Source organism: Muntiacus reevesi, chromosome 3 (assembly GCF_963930625.1).
Source record: "Muntiacus reevesi chromosome 3, mMunRee1.1, whole genome shotgun sequence".
NCBI lineage: Eukaryota > Metazoa > Chordata > Mammalia > Artiodactyla > Cervidae > Muntiacus > Muntiacus reevesi.
The window spans coordinates 7,451,096-7,466,525 of NC_089251.1; the positions used below are offsets into that span (position 1 = coordinate 7,451,096).

General features: G+C 46.5%; 1 protein-coding gene across 7 annotated transcripts in view; it reads right to left on the minus strand.

Moving 5' to 3' along the window:
* Positions 1–7,805, minus strand: part of SPTAN1 (spectrin alpha, non-erythrocytic 1) — a 59,502-nt gene extending 51,697 nt beyond the window's left edge. For 6 of the 7 annotated variants that reach the window (XM_065928332.1, XM_065928331.1, XM_065928330.1 and 3 more), the window contains exon 1: positions 7,696–7,805. The gene's annotated coding sequence lies outside the window, so the exon portion shown is untranslated. Of the gene's footprint in view, positions 1–7,583; positions 7,600–7,695 lie in introns of those variants that run through there. The other variant, XM_065928327.1, reaches the window with a different exon arrangement.
* Positions 7,806–15,430: the final 7,625 nt, after the last annotated feature.

Below are 15,430 nucleotides of genomic sequence, written 5' to 3' on the forward strand. Positions count from 1 at the left end.
GTAAAGAAGACACCTGCAGTGCTGGAGACCTGGGTTCCATCCCTGGGTTGGGAAGATCCCCCGGAGGAGGGCATGGCAACCCACTCCAGCATTCTTGCCTGGAGAATCCCCATGGGCTGCAGCCCACGGGGTCGCAAAGAGTCGGACATGACTGAGCGACTAACTACAAGAACTGGAGAAATTAGGGTTCCTAAGGAACTATTTTTTGGAGTTCCAAAAAATTAAGTCTGACACTGTTTCCACTGTTTCCCCATCTATTTCCCATGAAGTGATGGGACCAGATGCCATGATCTTAGTTTTCTGAATGTTGAGCTTTAAGCCAGCTTTTTCACTCTCCTCTTTCACTACATCAAGAGGCTTTTTAGTTCCTCTTCACTTTCTGCCATAAGTGCAGTGAGTTGGAGAAGACTCTTGAGAGTCCCTTGGACTGCAAGGAGATCCAACCAGTCCATCCTAAAGGAGATCGGTCCTGGGTGTTCACTGGAAGGACTGATGCTGAAGCTGAAACTCCAATCCTTTGGCCACCTCATGCGAAGAGCTGACTCACTGGAAAAGACCCTGATGCTGGGAGGGATTGGGGGCAGGAGGAGAAGGGAACGACAGAGGATGAGATGGCTGGATGGCATCACCGACTCAATGGACATGAGCTTGAGTAAGCTCTGGGAGTTGGTGACGGACAGGGAGGCCTGGCGTGCTGTGATTCATGGGGTCGCAAAGAGTCGGGACAGGACAGAGCAACTGAACTGAACTGAAGGAACTATTTAAAAAAAGACCTTATCTTACTCTCTGACCACAGAACTTGGCACCTATTAAGAGAGTCAATTACACTCTGAACTTGGAAATAAAGAAGTTGCTGTCACTTCATTATTAAGTGATCAGGAGAAAGAAGGTCATCTAATAATCAAGTGGTGGAGCTAGGGTGACCCAGGATGCTCTGGTTCCCTGAACAGCATATGCTAGAAACAGGTATTCTAACGTGATCGGAGTCGATGCTGTTACTTTTTAATTCCTTTTACTACCACTGATCTTTTCCATCCCCACCTGAGGGGAGGAAAAAGGAAGGACGATATATGAATTATTTTATAAAAAACCAAAATTACTTTTTTTGAGATTGAGACTTTCCTTTTTTAAAAGTTTTTTTTTTTTTAAAGGTGGACCAGTTTTAATGTCTTTACTGAATTTGTTACAAAATTGCTTCCGTTTTATGCTTTGTTTTTTTTTTTTTTTGGCCACAAGGTATGTGGGATCCTAGATCCCTGATCCAGGATTAAACCTGCACCCCCTGCACTGGAACATGAAATCTTAACCACTGGACTGCCAGCAAAGTCTCAAGATTGAGTCTTCTTAAAGTTAGTAAACAATTAGGGTTAAGAATAATTTATATACTTCCTTTGTTCTCATCTCTCCGTAAACAGTTAAGATGGAGAAACAGTAGGAAACCGTGTGTCTACTTTGCTCGCTTATAAAATTTCCAAGGAATGTACAGGTAGTTATGCATGTGACGACAGCTCCACTGTGTGTGCATTCCTGCAAGATGTCCCAGTCTTTGGATCAACAGCTATGGTGTTTGTCCTGCCACCCCTTATCACAGGATTCACTGCACTTCCTTTAGCTGTCATGGAAATCTCTGATCACATTTGGAAGCAGCCCTTTACAATGAATAAAAGAATGCCCAACATAGTACTGCAAAGGGTCCCCCTGAGCAAGCCCCCCTGGGTGGGTTCCACTTGCCCATCTGACCCTACCAATCCAGGGAGACAGTCCAGTGAGGCCCTGCTGAAATTAACCAACCTAAAAGGCCCTCTTTGTCACCCCAGTGAAGTAGAACGAGTCAATTCTATACCAAGTGCTCTGGGCAGGCAATAATGGACTTTTCTTTCCTGCAGTAGATCAGCTGACGTCAGGAGGTGGGAGCTCTGCCAAGTCTCTGGGGAGCCGGGCATCTGCAAGCCAGCCGTGCTCACCCTCTGCTGTAATCACACCAGACACCAAAGACAGGTTCACGGCAGCTCCTGCTACCCCTTCGCTTGGCAGGGAGCTGTCCCTATACAAGTTCCAGTTTCTCTGGCTCCTAAGAGGGTCATTTCCACAGACTACATTGAACACCAGAACAAATTTCGTATCGATAACAAACTATTGCCACTCAAAGGCACTATGACCTCTGGCCCAAAACTGAGTTGGTGGAATTTTCTGCCCTCCGCCAGGGTGCTGCACACACTGCAAGGACTCCGCCCCCAGCCAGAAATTCGCAGCTGACTGATAAGATGACTCCACAGAGAAAGCTCTGAGCTGTTCCCAGCCTTAATGGGATTAACACCTTTTGAGAGTTAGAAAGGAAAACTTTGGGAAATGTGCCATTAAAACACACACACAAACCAATCTCCAACCATACAGACCTATCTACAGACTCCACTAACTGCCTAAAAACCGCAAAGGAGCCAAATTCCAGGACAGTGATCAACTGTCTCTCTTAGAAACTGCTTATCTCAAAGCACCAGAAGGACTCTGATTTTGTCAATCAGGCCTATGTTTGTGGAGAATGAAGAAGGGGAAATGAATGGCTGGATGTATTCTCTATGTAAGGACAGCTTCCCATTTAAGGTAACTGAAGGAAAAAAGGTCAGATTTTGGCAACTAATTATTAGAGAAGACCAGCTATTTTAAAATGCTGCAATGCAGCAAGAGTGTTAGCTGCATCATTCAGCAAGTAATGTGAATTGAGCACCAGGGATAACACAGGAATTACAACTATGTCCTCTATTGTAATAAATAAAAAGGACTTGTCAGCATTCGTACAACACTGCTAGATCTCTGGGAAGAAAGTGGGTGTCTAAAGATGTGAATCTTGGCTAGAAAGTTCTAGTTTCAATCCAAAGCCATGCATGAGAAGGATTCCTCATAACCAACACCAGCTTAATACATATTATCAACTGGAAATGATTCCTATGAAAGAAGCTGGCCATTAATTCCTATCTTTGTCTTCCTGATGATCACCCACAGACAGCTATTTGAGGCAGTCCTTGGTATCTAGGGAATTTTGTAAAGCCTTACCCTAATCCACAGAGGCTACAAAACCATGGTGTGAGGGGAGGGGTCTGTCTCTGGAGAGTGGGGAGAGGGAGTGGGAGGGAAGGATACTGTTAAGCAACGGAAAAGACTGCAGAGACATACACTTTCAAACCAAAGGTCCAACACTTTGAACCCTGCACACCAGGCACCTGCAGTGAAAGAGCAACTTAGGACACCTTCACGCAGATCTCAGAGAGTGGAAAAATCCAGTCAGGAGAGCTTCTCTATGGAACCTCAGAAGAGAATACAATTGTGTCCAAGGCCAGAGGAGTCACTATTTGGAAACAAAGGGTGGGGACTACCGACATCTTGGCGAACTGAACATCTTAGCCAGGTGAGCTTGCCGTGAGGACAGGGGCATTCAGAGCACTGCAGAATGAATTTAGACCCCAGGCAGGACACCAGATACACTGGTAGTTTTTTTGTGTGTGTGGGGGGGGGGCAAAGGGGTTTTCGGGACTAGCAGGATGAGGAGAACATTTGGCTCTACAGAAAAATTCATAAACATCACCCAGAGTAAAAGGTCAGAGGAAGCATCCATTGGTTTTGTGTTTGTTGCTTAGTCAGACCCCAAAGGTGCAGAACCAACAATGCCCTTTCTCTCTGGCTTAGAAAGCCAGCACATTTCCAAAGCAGGAGAACGACATCCATGGATGTGGAAGGGCTCCCCCAGAACAAAGCACCAAAGAATTAATTAGTGCCAGCACCCATAAAATTTGATGCTAATTGATTCTCAGATTAAGTGAATTGATTCAAAACCAGCTCAGCTACAGATTTTAGTGGTAGGCCTGAGGGTAAGCAGAGAGGTAACTAATACATAACTTAAGAATTTCAACCATGGGAAAACCAGAAATATTTTTGCTTAAACCACATTCCAATCAGGATTGTAGATCTGCACGTCAGCCTTCAGCTTGGTTAATTCATTTGAACTTGTTAGAAGGATTCGGCAGAGGTGAGCAAGGATTCAGCTTAAAGCAGCAAAAGATTCATTCATACTGCACTGCATCAAAATCTAGAAACATGGTTAAGAAAACTTACTCCTGAATGCCTCAAACACTACCTTGCTGCTACTTACCTTTTATAACCTGTAAAATTCAGATGAGAGGTATTTAAGTGCAAAATATTGTTACTGAGATTCAAAATAGGAAAAAGGTATCATGTGCCCATTTTTATAAACCTTGCTTAATTAACCAGTCTGATTTATAAAAGGGCTTGCCTTGGATTTATCACCCGTAATCACAGGAAATTTGCGGAGTTTAGAGTTCTGCTTATGGGATATCAAGACACTAATTTTAAGCATTTTTCTTTTGGAAAAAGGTCCAATTTAGCAAACACTCAAATACTGTACATGTATGAAAACATATATGGTGAGCTTTTTTTAAAACAAGAAAATGCAAGCTCCATTTCAAGAACTGTGGCAAAAAAAAGTAAGTCAATGGAAACAGGGAACAAACCCAAGTTTACAATATTTGTCAAACTGAAAAACACTATTTTCACATGTTTTCAAATTATATTTTTCTAAATATCTAAGGTAATGTGTTTAGTCCTTTGGTTCTTAAGAACCAAGTAACCATCAATTAAAATTTAAAAAATTAGCAAACACTACATGCAAACACCAGTAGAATGGTAAGAAATTAATATATTCATGCCTTAATAAGAGGAAGGTAAAAAAACAAAAAGCTTTGCAAATTTGAGAATAAATCTACTAAGACTTTTGTTCAAGGAACAGCAGAGAAAAAAAAAAAAAAAGCCCATACCCTATGCAATCTGCTTAACAGAAAGGTCATGCAGGCAGGGAATTTTTCCCCCCTCTCTTAGGATCATTCAACCTCTGTGACACATATGTGTCTTCACTGCAAGCCAGGCCAAACCAAAAAAGTAACACATCTCCTGCATGCTGCTCAAATACCTGGACTCTGCGTTTACGAAACGATGACAGCATGATGGAAGAATGTGGTGTCTAAAGAGGGAGCAGGGAGAGCAAGATAACAAGCTTCTAAGGGCAAACTGAACACAGTGATTTCAAAACGAAGAACACAGATCCTGAAAGATACATGAATACGGGTACAAATCAAATTTCAGATATTCTCCCAGCACCCTTCTCATTCTACAGAGTTTCTAAATCCCACTAGGGACTTAAAACGTGAGAAAGAACCAAGGTTCCCTGGTATTAGCAGAGATGCTGCCTTGGCCAAGGCATACCCTCTTCTGGGTCTCAGTCTCCCCACTTTTCAAATAATCCTGAATAATACTGAGTATCCTTTTTAACACTAGACATACCCTCCTGCCCAACCCACATCCTGATAAATGAGCTGGGATTGCCAGTACTAGATGATTTCTGTATTCCCTTCCATTCAGTCATAAAACAGTATAACTTTGTGAAATCATCAGAAATGAGAAAGAACTCAAGCTATAGAGATCTAACCTGGGCCTAGTTTACTGGGACACTTCCTTCACAAAACACTATTTCCTGTTCAAAGCCCCTTTGAAAGGAACATGCAAAAGAGGTGGAAGGGAGGTACAAGTGCAGCTGTTCAGGTCCACTGGTCCCAAGTGCTCACTCTGCGTGCCTCCCCCGCATTCCTGGAGTCAGCATTTGCCATCATTCTGCTACCTACTCTGACCACAGCTGATGGGCCGCAGCAGACCCAGCGCATGACTAGCAGAGTCCTCGCATAGCCCACAGAGGATAGATTACAAGACCGGCCTCACGCCCACTGTCCTTAGCGCAGGTTCAGCAATGCCAGGACTGTGGACTATTCCTGACACCCACTTCTCAGCACCTGCAGTCGGCAGCCCCCACAAAAGAAAGAAGGCAGGTAAAGGAAGAGCAGAGGAAATTCTAGCCCAGGGAACCCAAAGATATACTGTGCCCTCCCCATCTAAACCTGCTCATCAGATTGCTTGACAAGCTCATATTCGGAGCCTGTGACATATCAGGTTTCTCTAATTATTAGATTACTACAAACACTCTGCCAAAGACCAAAAACATATCAGAGAATGTTACCCAGCTGATGGTTTACTGCAGGCCTGCCTCACACCTGTCCAGCAAAGAGCGAATCCACCTTGCAAGTCTCGGCTCTCCATCTAGGTCCCAGAATAACAGCTAACACACTTTGAGGGTCCCTGGGAGTAATACTGGCCCACTTACTAAAAAAAGGCTTATAGCTAATTTCCTGCAGAGGCCTTTCCTGCAGCATATTTCTAAAACTTGGACTTCAATCTGACCTTTCAAAAAGCTGACATTAGCTGCAAACAAAAGGGAAAATACATGACTAGTTTGATGAGCTGGAACCTTGGCTCCATGGCTTCATACAGCTGAGTGTTCCCACTGCTGTTCTTCAGATTTTCTGTTTCCTGGCTGCAGACACCCCCACCCTTCCATCTTTGATACATTCTGTTTTAGTTAAGTCCAATTGCTATGACGACGCCATTTCTCAACACATTATGAAAATATTTCATCTGCTTTCTCTTCTCTTCTTCCATGACAGCCATCATGGTAAGTTCTTCTAAAATACCAAGAGGAAGACAGAACAAAGGGCCTAGGTAGTTTAGGATCTATTATATAAAAGAGATTTGACAAGGTGTTGCACCATCTCAACCCAGCTTTCTGAGCCATTTAAGCTTTTAATTTAAAACACATTCAACCCTTAACTTTAACAAGCCCTTTGTTTAAAATACATTCTATCCGAGTACATCAGAGAGACTTTTCAAAGCAATTTTCTTTGGGAAGCGTTTAAACCAAATTCGCAGGGACCTCTTTCAAACAAAAGGCTGCTCTGTCATTCAACACCGGCAAGGCTGCAGAATTTTATACAAATAATATCTTGTCCTCGACTCTCTCGGCAAGGGCGGGGGGGGGGGCGGAGAACTCTTAAAGCTATTAAGTTATTTGATTTGGGTCTCATAAAAATCAAGCGTCGCATTTTCCTGCTATCTACACGCAAATCACAGGTGGGGAAGGAAGATATGTTTATTACATGAAAGAAACGGAGATGGCCAGTCCTGGACCCTTCGGCGTCCACAGAAGGCCAAAGAACCGCCACAGAGGATGAAATTAAGGTCAAAGAGCCCTTTACTCCCAGCTTTTCCTCCATCCAGGGCTGGGTCGGCATTTCTGGCGGAGAGCTGGGAAAAGGAGCTGCAAAAGTGGCTTCCCACCAAGGGAAGGGACTGGGGGCGGTGGTCGGGGGCGGGCGGGGAGCATTCTGATGGGAGAAAGATGGGAGAAACGAAACGATCGGGGCCACACAGCCCCGGCCCCACCTGCGGCTGCTGGATGGGGCCGGGCGGGGCCGCAGTCAGGCTTGCGGGGCGGGGGTGGGGTGAGGTGCGGGGGGGAGGGACTCGGCGGCCTCACCGCCCCCTGCGCCCAGTCAATGACATTCCAGCGGCCAGCGCCCAGACTCGGCCCCAAGGCTCCTCCGCAGCCCACGCACCGCCAGCCGGTCGCGGCCGGCTCGCCCGGCTCCCCGCCCCATACTTGAGAGAGCGGCGGGGCCTGCCAGGCTCACCTGTCCGCGCGCCGGCCCCGCCCCGCCTCAGGGGCTGCCCGGCTACCCCCTCAGGGGTCGGCCGCCCTCGGGCCCCGCTCCCGCCCCGAGTTCGTTCGCTCCCCTCTCTCACCGGCTCCTGGGGGTGAGGGCAGTGGGTGCGTCGGGCCGGGGGCGGGGGTGCTGAGGGAACTGACGGGGCTCGGCGGCCTCCGCTCCTCGCCGTTCCCTTCCGCAGCGGGTAGTGGCGGCGACGCGCGCGCCCCGCCCCTTTTATAGGCGGCCGCGCGCGTTCCGGCGGCGGGCGGGCGCGAGCGCGGGGGAAGTGCTCTGGCGCGGCGCGAGGGGCGGGGGGCGGGCAGCGCCGGCGGAGCAAAGGGGGCGGAGCTCCCGCCTGCTCGGTGCCCGAGCACCCGACGGAAAGGGCCGAGCGCTCCCGGACGGAGCCGAAGCGGCAATGCAGGGCGGCGGGAGGATGGGCAAGGAGCGCGCGCGCCACGGGTGGGGGTTGATGGTGCAGTGGAGGTCGCTGCCTCCGCCCGGGCTGGTGGAGATGCTCCAGCCGCACCGCCCTCCCCTCAGCTAGCATCCTCCAGACCTGCCCCTCCCCGCCCTGCAGAAAATCTTCTGCACCCCCACCCCTCCGCCCCTGGGAGCCCTTCCAGGACTGCAGTGAAGGGCGGGGCAGGGCCATTGCTGCAGTCGGCCTGGGGATGCTGCGCGCCCCAGCCGGAAAAACACCCAGTCCCAAAGGGTGAGATCACTGTGTGCTTCTCTTCTTCCTGTGCCCTTTCCCTAGGAGAAGGCTTGTGCCCGGGACTCAGGTCAGCTTTCTCTCTGGTGAGGTTGGGGCAAGGATGCAGTTTATGTCCGTGATTCTGAGATTTGAAGAGTTAATGACTTTTTATATTCTTACCTCAAGAGCTTTTTGACAGTTCTCCAGTAGAATAGGATGCATTAGTTTTATTTTACGAATAAGACATTAAGACTCTTGCCTCAATTGACTTTCCTTCATGTACCAGGCACTATGCTGAACATTTCAAGTGTGTTACCTTTTTGAAAAATCTTTTTGCAATAATTTTATGATTCAAGTATTATTTCCTCATTTTACAAAAGAGCACTCTGATATGGAAGCTGGGTCTCTTGCCCTGGGTCAGGCAGCTAGCAAGAGGAAAGCAAGGATTTGAATCTGGGCAGTCAGAACCTTCTTAAACAGTGTGCTTTGCCATTGGAAAGGGAGGCATCGTGATGGTGGATGCTAGGATGCTGAAAAGAGAAAGAGAGGATTTCTGGAATTTCTCTTCCTTATGGTCTTAGCTGTTTAAGGAGGTCTTAGCTCTTTAAGGGGGGTCTTAGCCGTTTAAGGGCCTGGCTCTGTAGCTAGAAGCCCTCGATTAGGAAGCCTTTTCCCCACCCCCATTCCTGGCGACAGCTGGGCCTCAGCCATAGAGAGTAACACCCAGATCATTGCTGTGCAGTCAGGCAGACCAGGAGCTCTGCAGCTCAGGAAGGCCTCCTCTTACTGGTTACTAAGCACTGTCCCCTTTAAATAAATATAAAGGCAGTAGGCACTGCACCAGGACTTGGGCCCAGGGCCCAACCCTGACCTTCTTGATCCTCAGTAGTTTTGGCTTCTTCCCTGTAACTGGGATTTGCAATCAAGTTTCTAAGCTATTCTGGCTTGAGCCCTGATCATGAAGAAAAACCCCTATTCCCTCACTCCCCCAGAGTGCAGAGAAAAGAAAAAGAGTGGCCACACCCCAAAAGCAGCTTTACAGAATCTGGAGGAAATACGTAGGAGGCCGAGAGGCATTTCCTGCAATCCTCCATGCCGAGAAAACAGGCCTGGGTAACTCCTCCCTGGGGTGTGCATTTCTGGAAACAGCTGATGGCGTCCAAGGCCTTTCCTCCAGTGGGTAGCAGCAAAATGTTTAATTGAGTACTCAGGTCTGGGTGCAAAATGCCTAACACAATCATGGTTCTCCAAAATTCCCCAGACCTCCTGCTCCAGCAAAGAACTAGTCTCAAGGCGATAGACAAAAGCTGTTTAAAAAAAAAAAGGAAGGATTTTTCTTTTAAATCATTGTGGCTTCTTAGTGATAGGAGGTTTGGCTGCATTTTGGCTGCATGTTTGGCAGATGCAAAACAGATTTGAGACCTTGAGAGAGAGCTTGATACAGAAACAAAAATCTTTCTCGTTGATCCTTTGTCTGATCTGAGCCATGGCCAAAACCCAGTCTCTCCAACCCTCTGCAGTGCCCACCCACTCATCTGCCCTGGTCGGCATCTGGAAGGAAGCTCTGGAAAGAAGTTGAAAAAGCCCATGTTCTATTGTCTGCCTCCCTCACCTCCCACCAGTTTTCCTACATGCCTAACACTCTGCTAGGTGTGGGGAGGGAGATGATAAAGCAGATACTGGCCCTCTTTGTTTTCTGAGAGACGCTCATTCAGAACAAAAATAAAAGAACAGCACAGCAGCTCTGTAACCAATCCAGTCATGTCCATCCCAGCCTCTTGAAAAGTCAGTGAGAGGAGAGTGGGGGATGACCAAATCCAAACTCCTTTTTCTTTCTTTTTTCTTTTTTTTGACTGCGCTGCACAACTTGTGGGATCTCAGTTCCACAACCAGGGACCAGGGATTGACCCTGAGCCACAGAAGTGAAAGCCCAAAATCCTAAGCACTTCACCACCTGAGCACTCCTCCAAGCTCCTTTTTCTATTCTAGCAGTTTTAGGAAGGTTTGATATGTGCCCTTTTGATACTTTTGAACTGTGGTGTTGGAGAAGACTCTTGAGAGTCCCTCGGACTGCAAGGAGATCCAGTCAGTCCATCCTAAAGGAAATCAGTCCTGAACATTCATTGGAAGGACTGATGCTGAAGCTGAAGCTCCAATACTTTGGCCACCTGATGCGAAGAACTGACTCATTGGAAAAGACCCTGATGCTGGGAAAGATTGAAGGTGGGAGGAGAAGGGGACAACAGAGGATAAGATGGTTGGGTAGCATCACTGACTCGATGGACTTGAGTTTGAGTAAGCTCTGTGAGTTGGTGATGGACAGGGAAGCCTGGCACATGGGGTCGTAAAGAGTCGGATATGACTGAGCAACTGAATTGAACTGATATGTGCCCTTAGGCATTTACGTAGTCTCAAAACCTTTTCATGTCATTTAAGAGGTCAACCTTTGGGAAACACACTAACTGTAATGATTTTTTTTAAAGATTATTTTAGGGGCTTCCCTGGTGGCTCAGTGGTAGAGAATCCGCCTGCCAATGCAGGAGACAGGTTAAATACCCTGATCAGATCTCACATGCCATGGAACAACTAAGCTAGTGGGCCACAACTTTTGAGCCTATGTGCTAGAACCCAGGAGCCACAACTAATGAGCCCATGTGCCACAACTACTGAAGCTCGTGTGCCCTAGAGCCTATACTCCACATAAAGAAAAGTCACTGCAAAGGGAAGCCCACGCACTGCAACTAGAGAGTAGCCCCTGTTCACCACAACTAGAGAAAAGCCCACGCAGCAACAAAAACTCAGCATTTAATTGTGGCTCCCAGGCTCTAGCACAAGGGCCTTCTCTGGTAGCTCAGCTGGTAAAAAATCTGCCTACAATGCAGGAGTTCAGTTCAGTCACTCAGTCGTGTCCAACTCTTCACGACCCCGTGGACTGCAGCACACCAGGCCTCTTTGTCCATCACCAACTCCAAGAGTCTACTCAAACTCGTGTCCATCACGTCAGTGATGCCATCCAACCATCTCATGCCCTGTCGTCCCCTTCTCCCACCTTCAATCTTTCCCAACATCAGGATCTTTTCCAATGAGTCAGTTTTTTGCATCAGGTGGTCAAAGTATTGGAGTTTCAGCTTCAGCATCAGTCCTTCAAATGAATGTTCAGGACTGATTTCCTTTAAGATGGACTGGCTGGATCTCCTTGCAGTCCAAGGGACTCTCAAGAGTCTTCTCCAACACCATAGTTCAAAAGAATCAATTCTTTGGTGCTCAGCTTTATAGTCCAACTCTCATATCCATACATGACTACTGGAAAAACCATAGCTTTGACTAGATGGACCTTTGTTGGCAAAGTAATGTCTCTGGTTTTTTAATATGCTGTCTAGGTTGGTCATAGCTTTTCTTCCAAGGAGCAAGCGTCTTTTAATTTCATGGCTGCAGTCACCATCTGCAGTGAGTTTAGAGCCCCCCAAAATAAAGTCTCTCACTTTTTCCATTGTTTCCCCATCTATTTGCCATGAAGTGATGGGACTGGATGCTATGATCTTAGTTTTCTGAATGTTGAGTTTTAAGCCAACTTTTCACTCTGCCCTTTCACTTTCACCAAGAGGCTCTTCAGTTCTTCTTTGCTTTCTGCCATAAGGGTGGTGTCATCTGTGTATCTGAGGTTATACGCAATGCAATGCAGGAGACCTCGGTTCAATTCCTGGTTCGGGAAGATCCTTTGGAGAAGGGATAGGCTACCTACTCCAATATTCTTGGGCTTCCCTGGTGGCTTAGTTGGTAAAGAATCTGCAGTGCAGGTTCTGGGTTCAGTCCCTAGGTTGGGACAATCCCCTGGAGAAGGGAACAACTACCCACTCCAGTATTTTGGCCTGGAGAATTCCATGGACTGTATAGTCCATGGGGTCGCAAAGAGTCGGACACAACTGAGCGACAGTCACTTTGACCCAGACTCTAGAGCACAGGCCCAATAACTGGGGTGCACAGTGGGGCACACTTAGTTGCTCCGCAGCATGTGGGATCTTCCTGGATCAGGGATAGAACCCTTGTCTCCTGCATTGACAGGTGGATTCTTTACCACTGAGCCACCAGGGAAGCCTGTAATGACAGACATTTTCACTTACTTTGGCCATGGGAAGTTACCTGCCCATGTTCCCTGGGGAATCTCTCTCTCTCTCTCTCTCTCTCTCTCTCTCTCTCTCTCTCTAAAACACACACACACACTGGGGGAAATTAACAGGTAAGCACTACTCTTTTCCCCCCCAAGAAGGGAGCTGAGTGGAAAGTCACACTGGCAAGTGGACTGTATTCTTCCCAGATGAGATTCTGCAGAGTCAGAGCTGGCAAGGAACAGCACAGCTCTTCAAAACAGTGACTGGAAGGAAGAACCTTGAAGACACTCTGCTAAGTGGAAGAAACCAGACACGAAAGGACAAATACTGTATGATTCCACTTACAGAACTCTGGAGCAGTCAAATTCATAGAGACAGAGCAGGGGTTGCCAGAGCTGTGGGCAGGGGAGAATGGGGAGCAAGGGGCAGAGTCGCTTTTGCAAGATGAGAAAGTTCTGGAGATGGATGGTGTTGATGGTTAACACAACAGTATGAGTGTGCCTGATACACAGAATTGTACACTTGAAAATGGTACACACACACATAGGTTTACACTGTAAATTTCATGTTAAATTTTAAACTGTTAATGTTACCTTATTCTATGATGACTTCCTCTTTAATCAGGGGCCAGATTAGAGAAGAGGACTGATAGCTGCTGGGAGCATGGACTTGACAGGTTGGTTTGGTTAACAGGATGGTAGGAGAAAGCAGGGAGGTAAACGCCTCCCTCCCTGGCACATATTCCTGATCCAGGTTCCTCAGAAGTACTCTCATGGGATTTTTTTTTTTTTTTTTTTTTTTTAACTTTTTGGCCATATTGCAAGTCATGTGGGATAGTTCCCTCACCAGGGATCGAACCTGTGCCCTCTGCATTGGAAACTCATTCTTAACCACTGGGCCACCAAGGGAAGTCCCTCATGGGACCTTTTAAGTCCCATGAGTGTCTCTCTCCTTCCTCTTCATCCTAAACACACAGAATTCATTTCATAAACTATATGAAATCTTCTCAAAAATTCTAGTAGCTTCCCACTGCCTACAGAATCACCCAAACTATTTTAATATTCTGGAGCCTCCACAGACACATGCCAATGTACCTTTCCACAGCAAAATTTCCTAATACTCTCCTCCAGACCTGAACTTAGCTGCTTCTATTTATTTTTCCAATGTCACACTTTTGCTCTATCTAACGTATAGACTCTATTCAAGTTTTGCCAATTGTCCCCACGTCCTGTACAAGACAAACACACAGATCAGGTTCTAATCTGAACCTGATCCAGGTTCTAATCCAGGACCATGTACTATACTTAGTATAAACATCCTGAAGAATATAAAAGGAAAACCATTTCTCGAATACATCATCTGTAGAGCCTGATTTTTTTTTTTTTTAAATGGAGCCTGGTTATAAATGAGATTATGAATTCTTCTATAATGGGTGCTTCTGGGAGACCATAGCTCTCATCTGCTTTCTGCAGGTCCACAGGAAACTGAATGAATGCACAGGGATTCATTCGGTGGCACAGAGAAAAGGGAAATGAATGGCCAGGCCTGATAAGGCACCTGTGTGAAGCTCTGTGGCTCTTTTGCTTTTCCTGGCAGAGGTAGAAGAGATCCAAATCTAATCATGTCACTGCCGTCAGCACAGGAAGCTGGACAAGTGGGAGAAAGCCCGCAGTCTGGGTGGGCAGTCTCCAGAACAGCTCCATTCTTCTAACCAAGGCATGTTCTGGGTTTCTCTGCCATTGGAATTTTCAGTTCGCCATCAAATTTGCTTTAAAATGATGTAGGACAATGATAAGACAAAAATACAGGCACTCAGCCTAAGAAATGAGGTCAAACTTGAAGCAAGCAGGCAAGTGAGTACTTGAATTTAAAAACAGAATGCAGTCCTGGGTGTTCTAACTCGAAGGAATCTGATGCAACTACCCACCAGAAGTTGCTGCTATCAGCTAGCAATCTCTACCTCTGGAGGCAACGCTATCAGTGAGCATCAAAAACCTGGCCTCCCTGATGCTCTCCTTTCTTGGTTTACCATCAAGAACCCAACAGGAATACCAGCATCAAATGACACTTGCAAGGCTGTTAAACACGTCTAGAGAAAGAAGATTCAAATACTGTAAGAGGTGTTTTCTACGGAGTGGTACAAATTTAAAGTGGAAAAGAACTTAGATCATTTTGTCCAGTGACCTTTCATAATTTCATTTTTGGCAGAGCAAAACTTTGCTGTGTATAATCTTCCAAAGAACTCCAATATATATAGCACATAAAGCAAAAATGCTGTGGCGGAGAGAACCCCAGAGTTCCATGTGGGCCCATTAGTTCCACTAAAGACTGTGCAAATGTGAGTTGCTTAACTCCATTAAGAGGCACTGCTCACCTCCTGGTATCGACTTTCATAGTTATTAATAGGACATTTTTCCAGCAGATGGCAGTAGAATCTTGAAGAAAAGTCTTAAAAATTTGCACAAAGCCTCCATATGCTCAGTCCTATTCCCTCAACACCCTGAAGTCAGTGGCTCCTAAGTTCTGTCATTTAATGCACAGAAAACTGCCAGTTGTCAAGCATAGGTAGAGAGCAAGTGCAAGTGGCCGTGAGATCCATATGCCCGGACACACAGGAAGGCTTTGCCCTAAGGCACAGCTATGAAGCACAATTTGAAAACTACTCATCTGGTGACTGGTGCTTCGCAAGTAGGGATACTGAGGTTCAGAGAGGGTGAATGACCTACTCAAGGTCACGGACATAACAGTGAATTGAGTCCAAGTCTCCCGACCCCTTTCCTAGTATTGTGCCCACGTCAAAAAATACTTTTCCATCTGCTGGATAAAACAGGGTCAGTTATCGGGATATAACTCCAAAAACAGAAAAAAGCAGTTTTCCCAAGGTGAAGGTCAAGAAGGCCAAAAAAAGGAAAAAACATACTACTCTATACCCAGACTTAGATACCACCATACCCCTAATGATTTACACAGCTCCAGGTACACAAAAGTGATCATACTGAACCAACTGGATACAGCAATGGGCG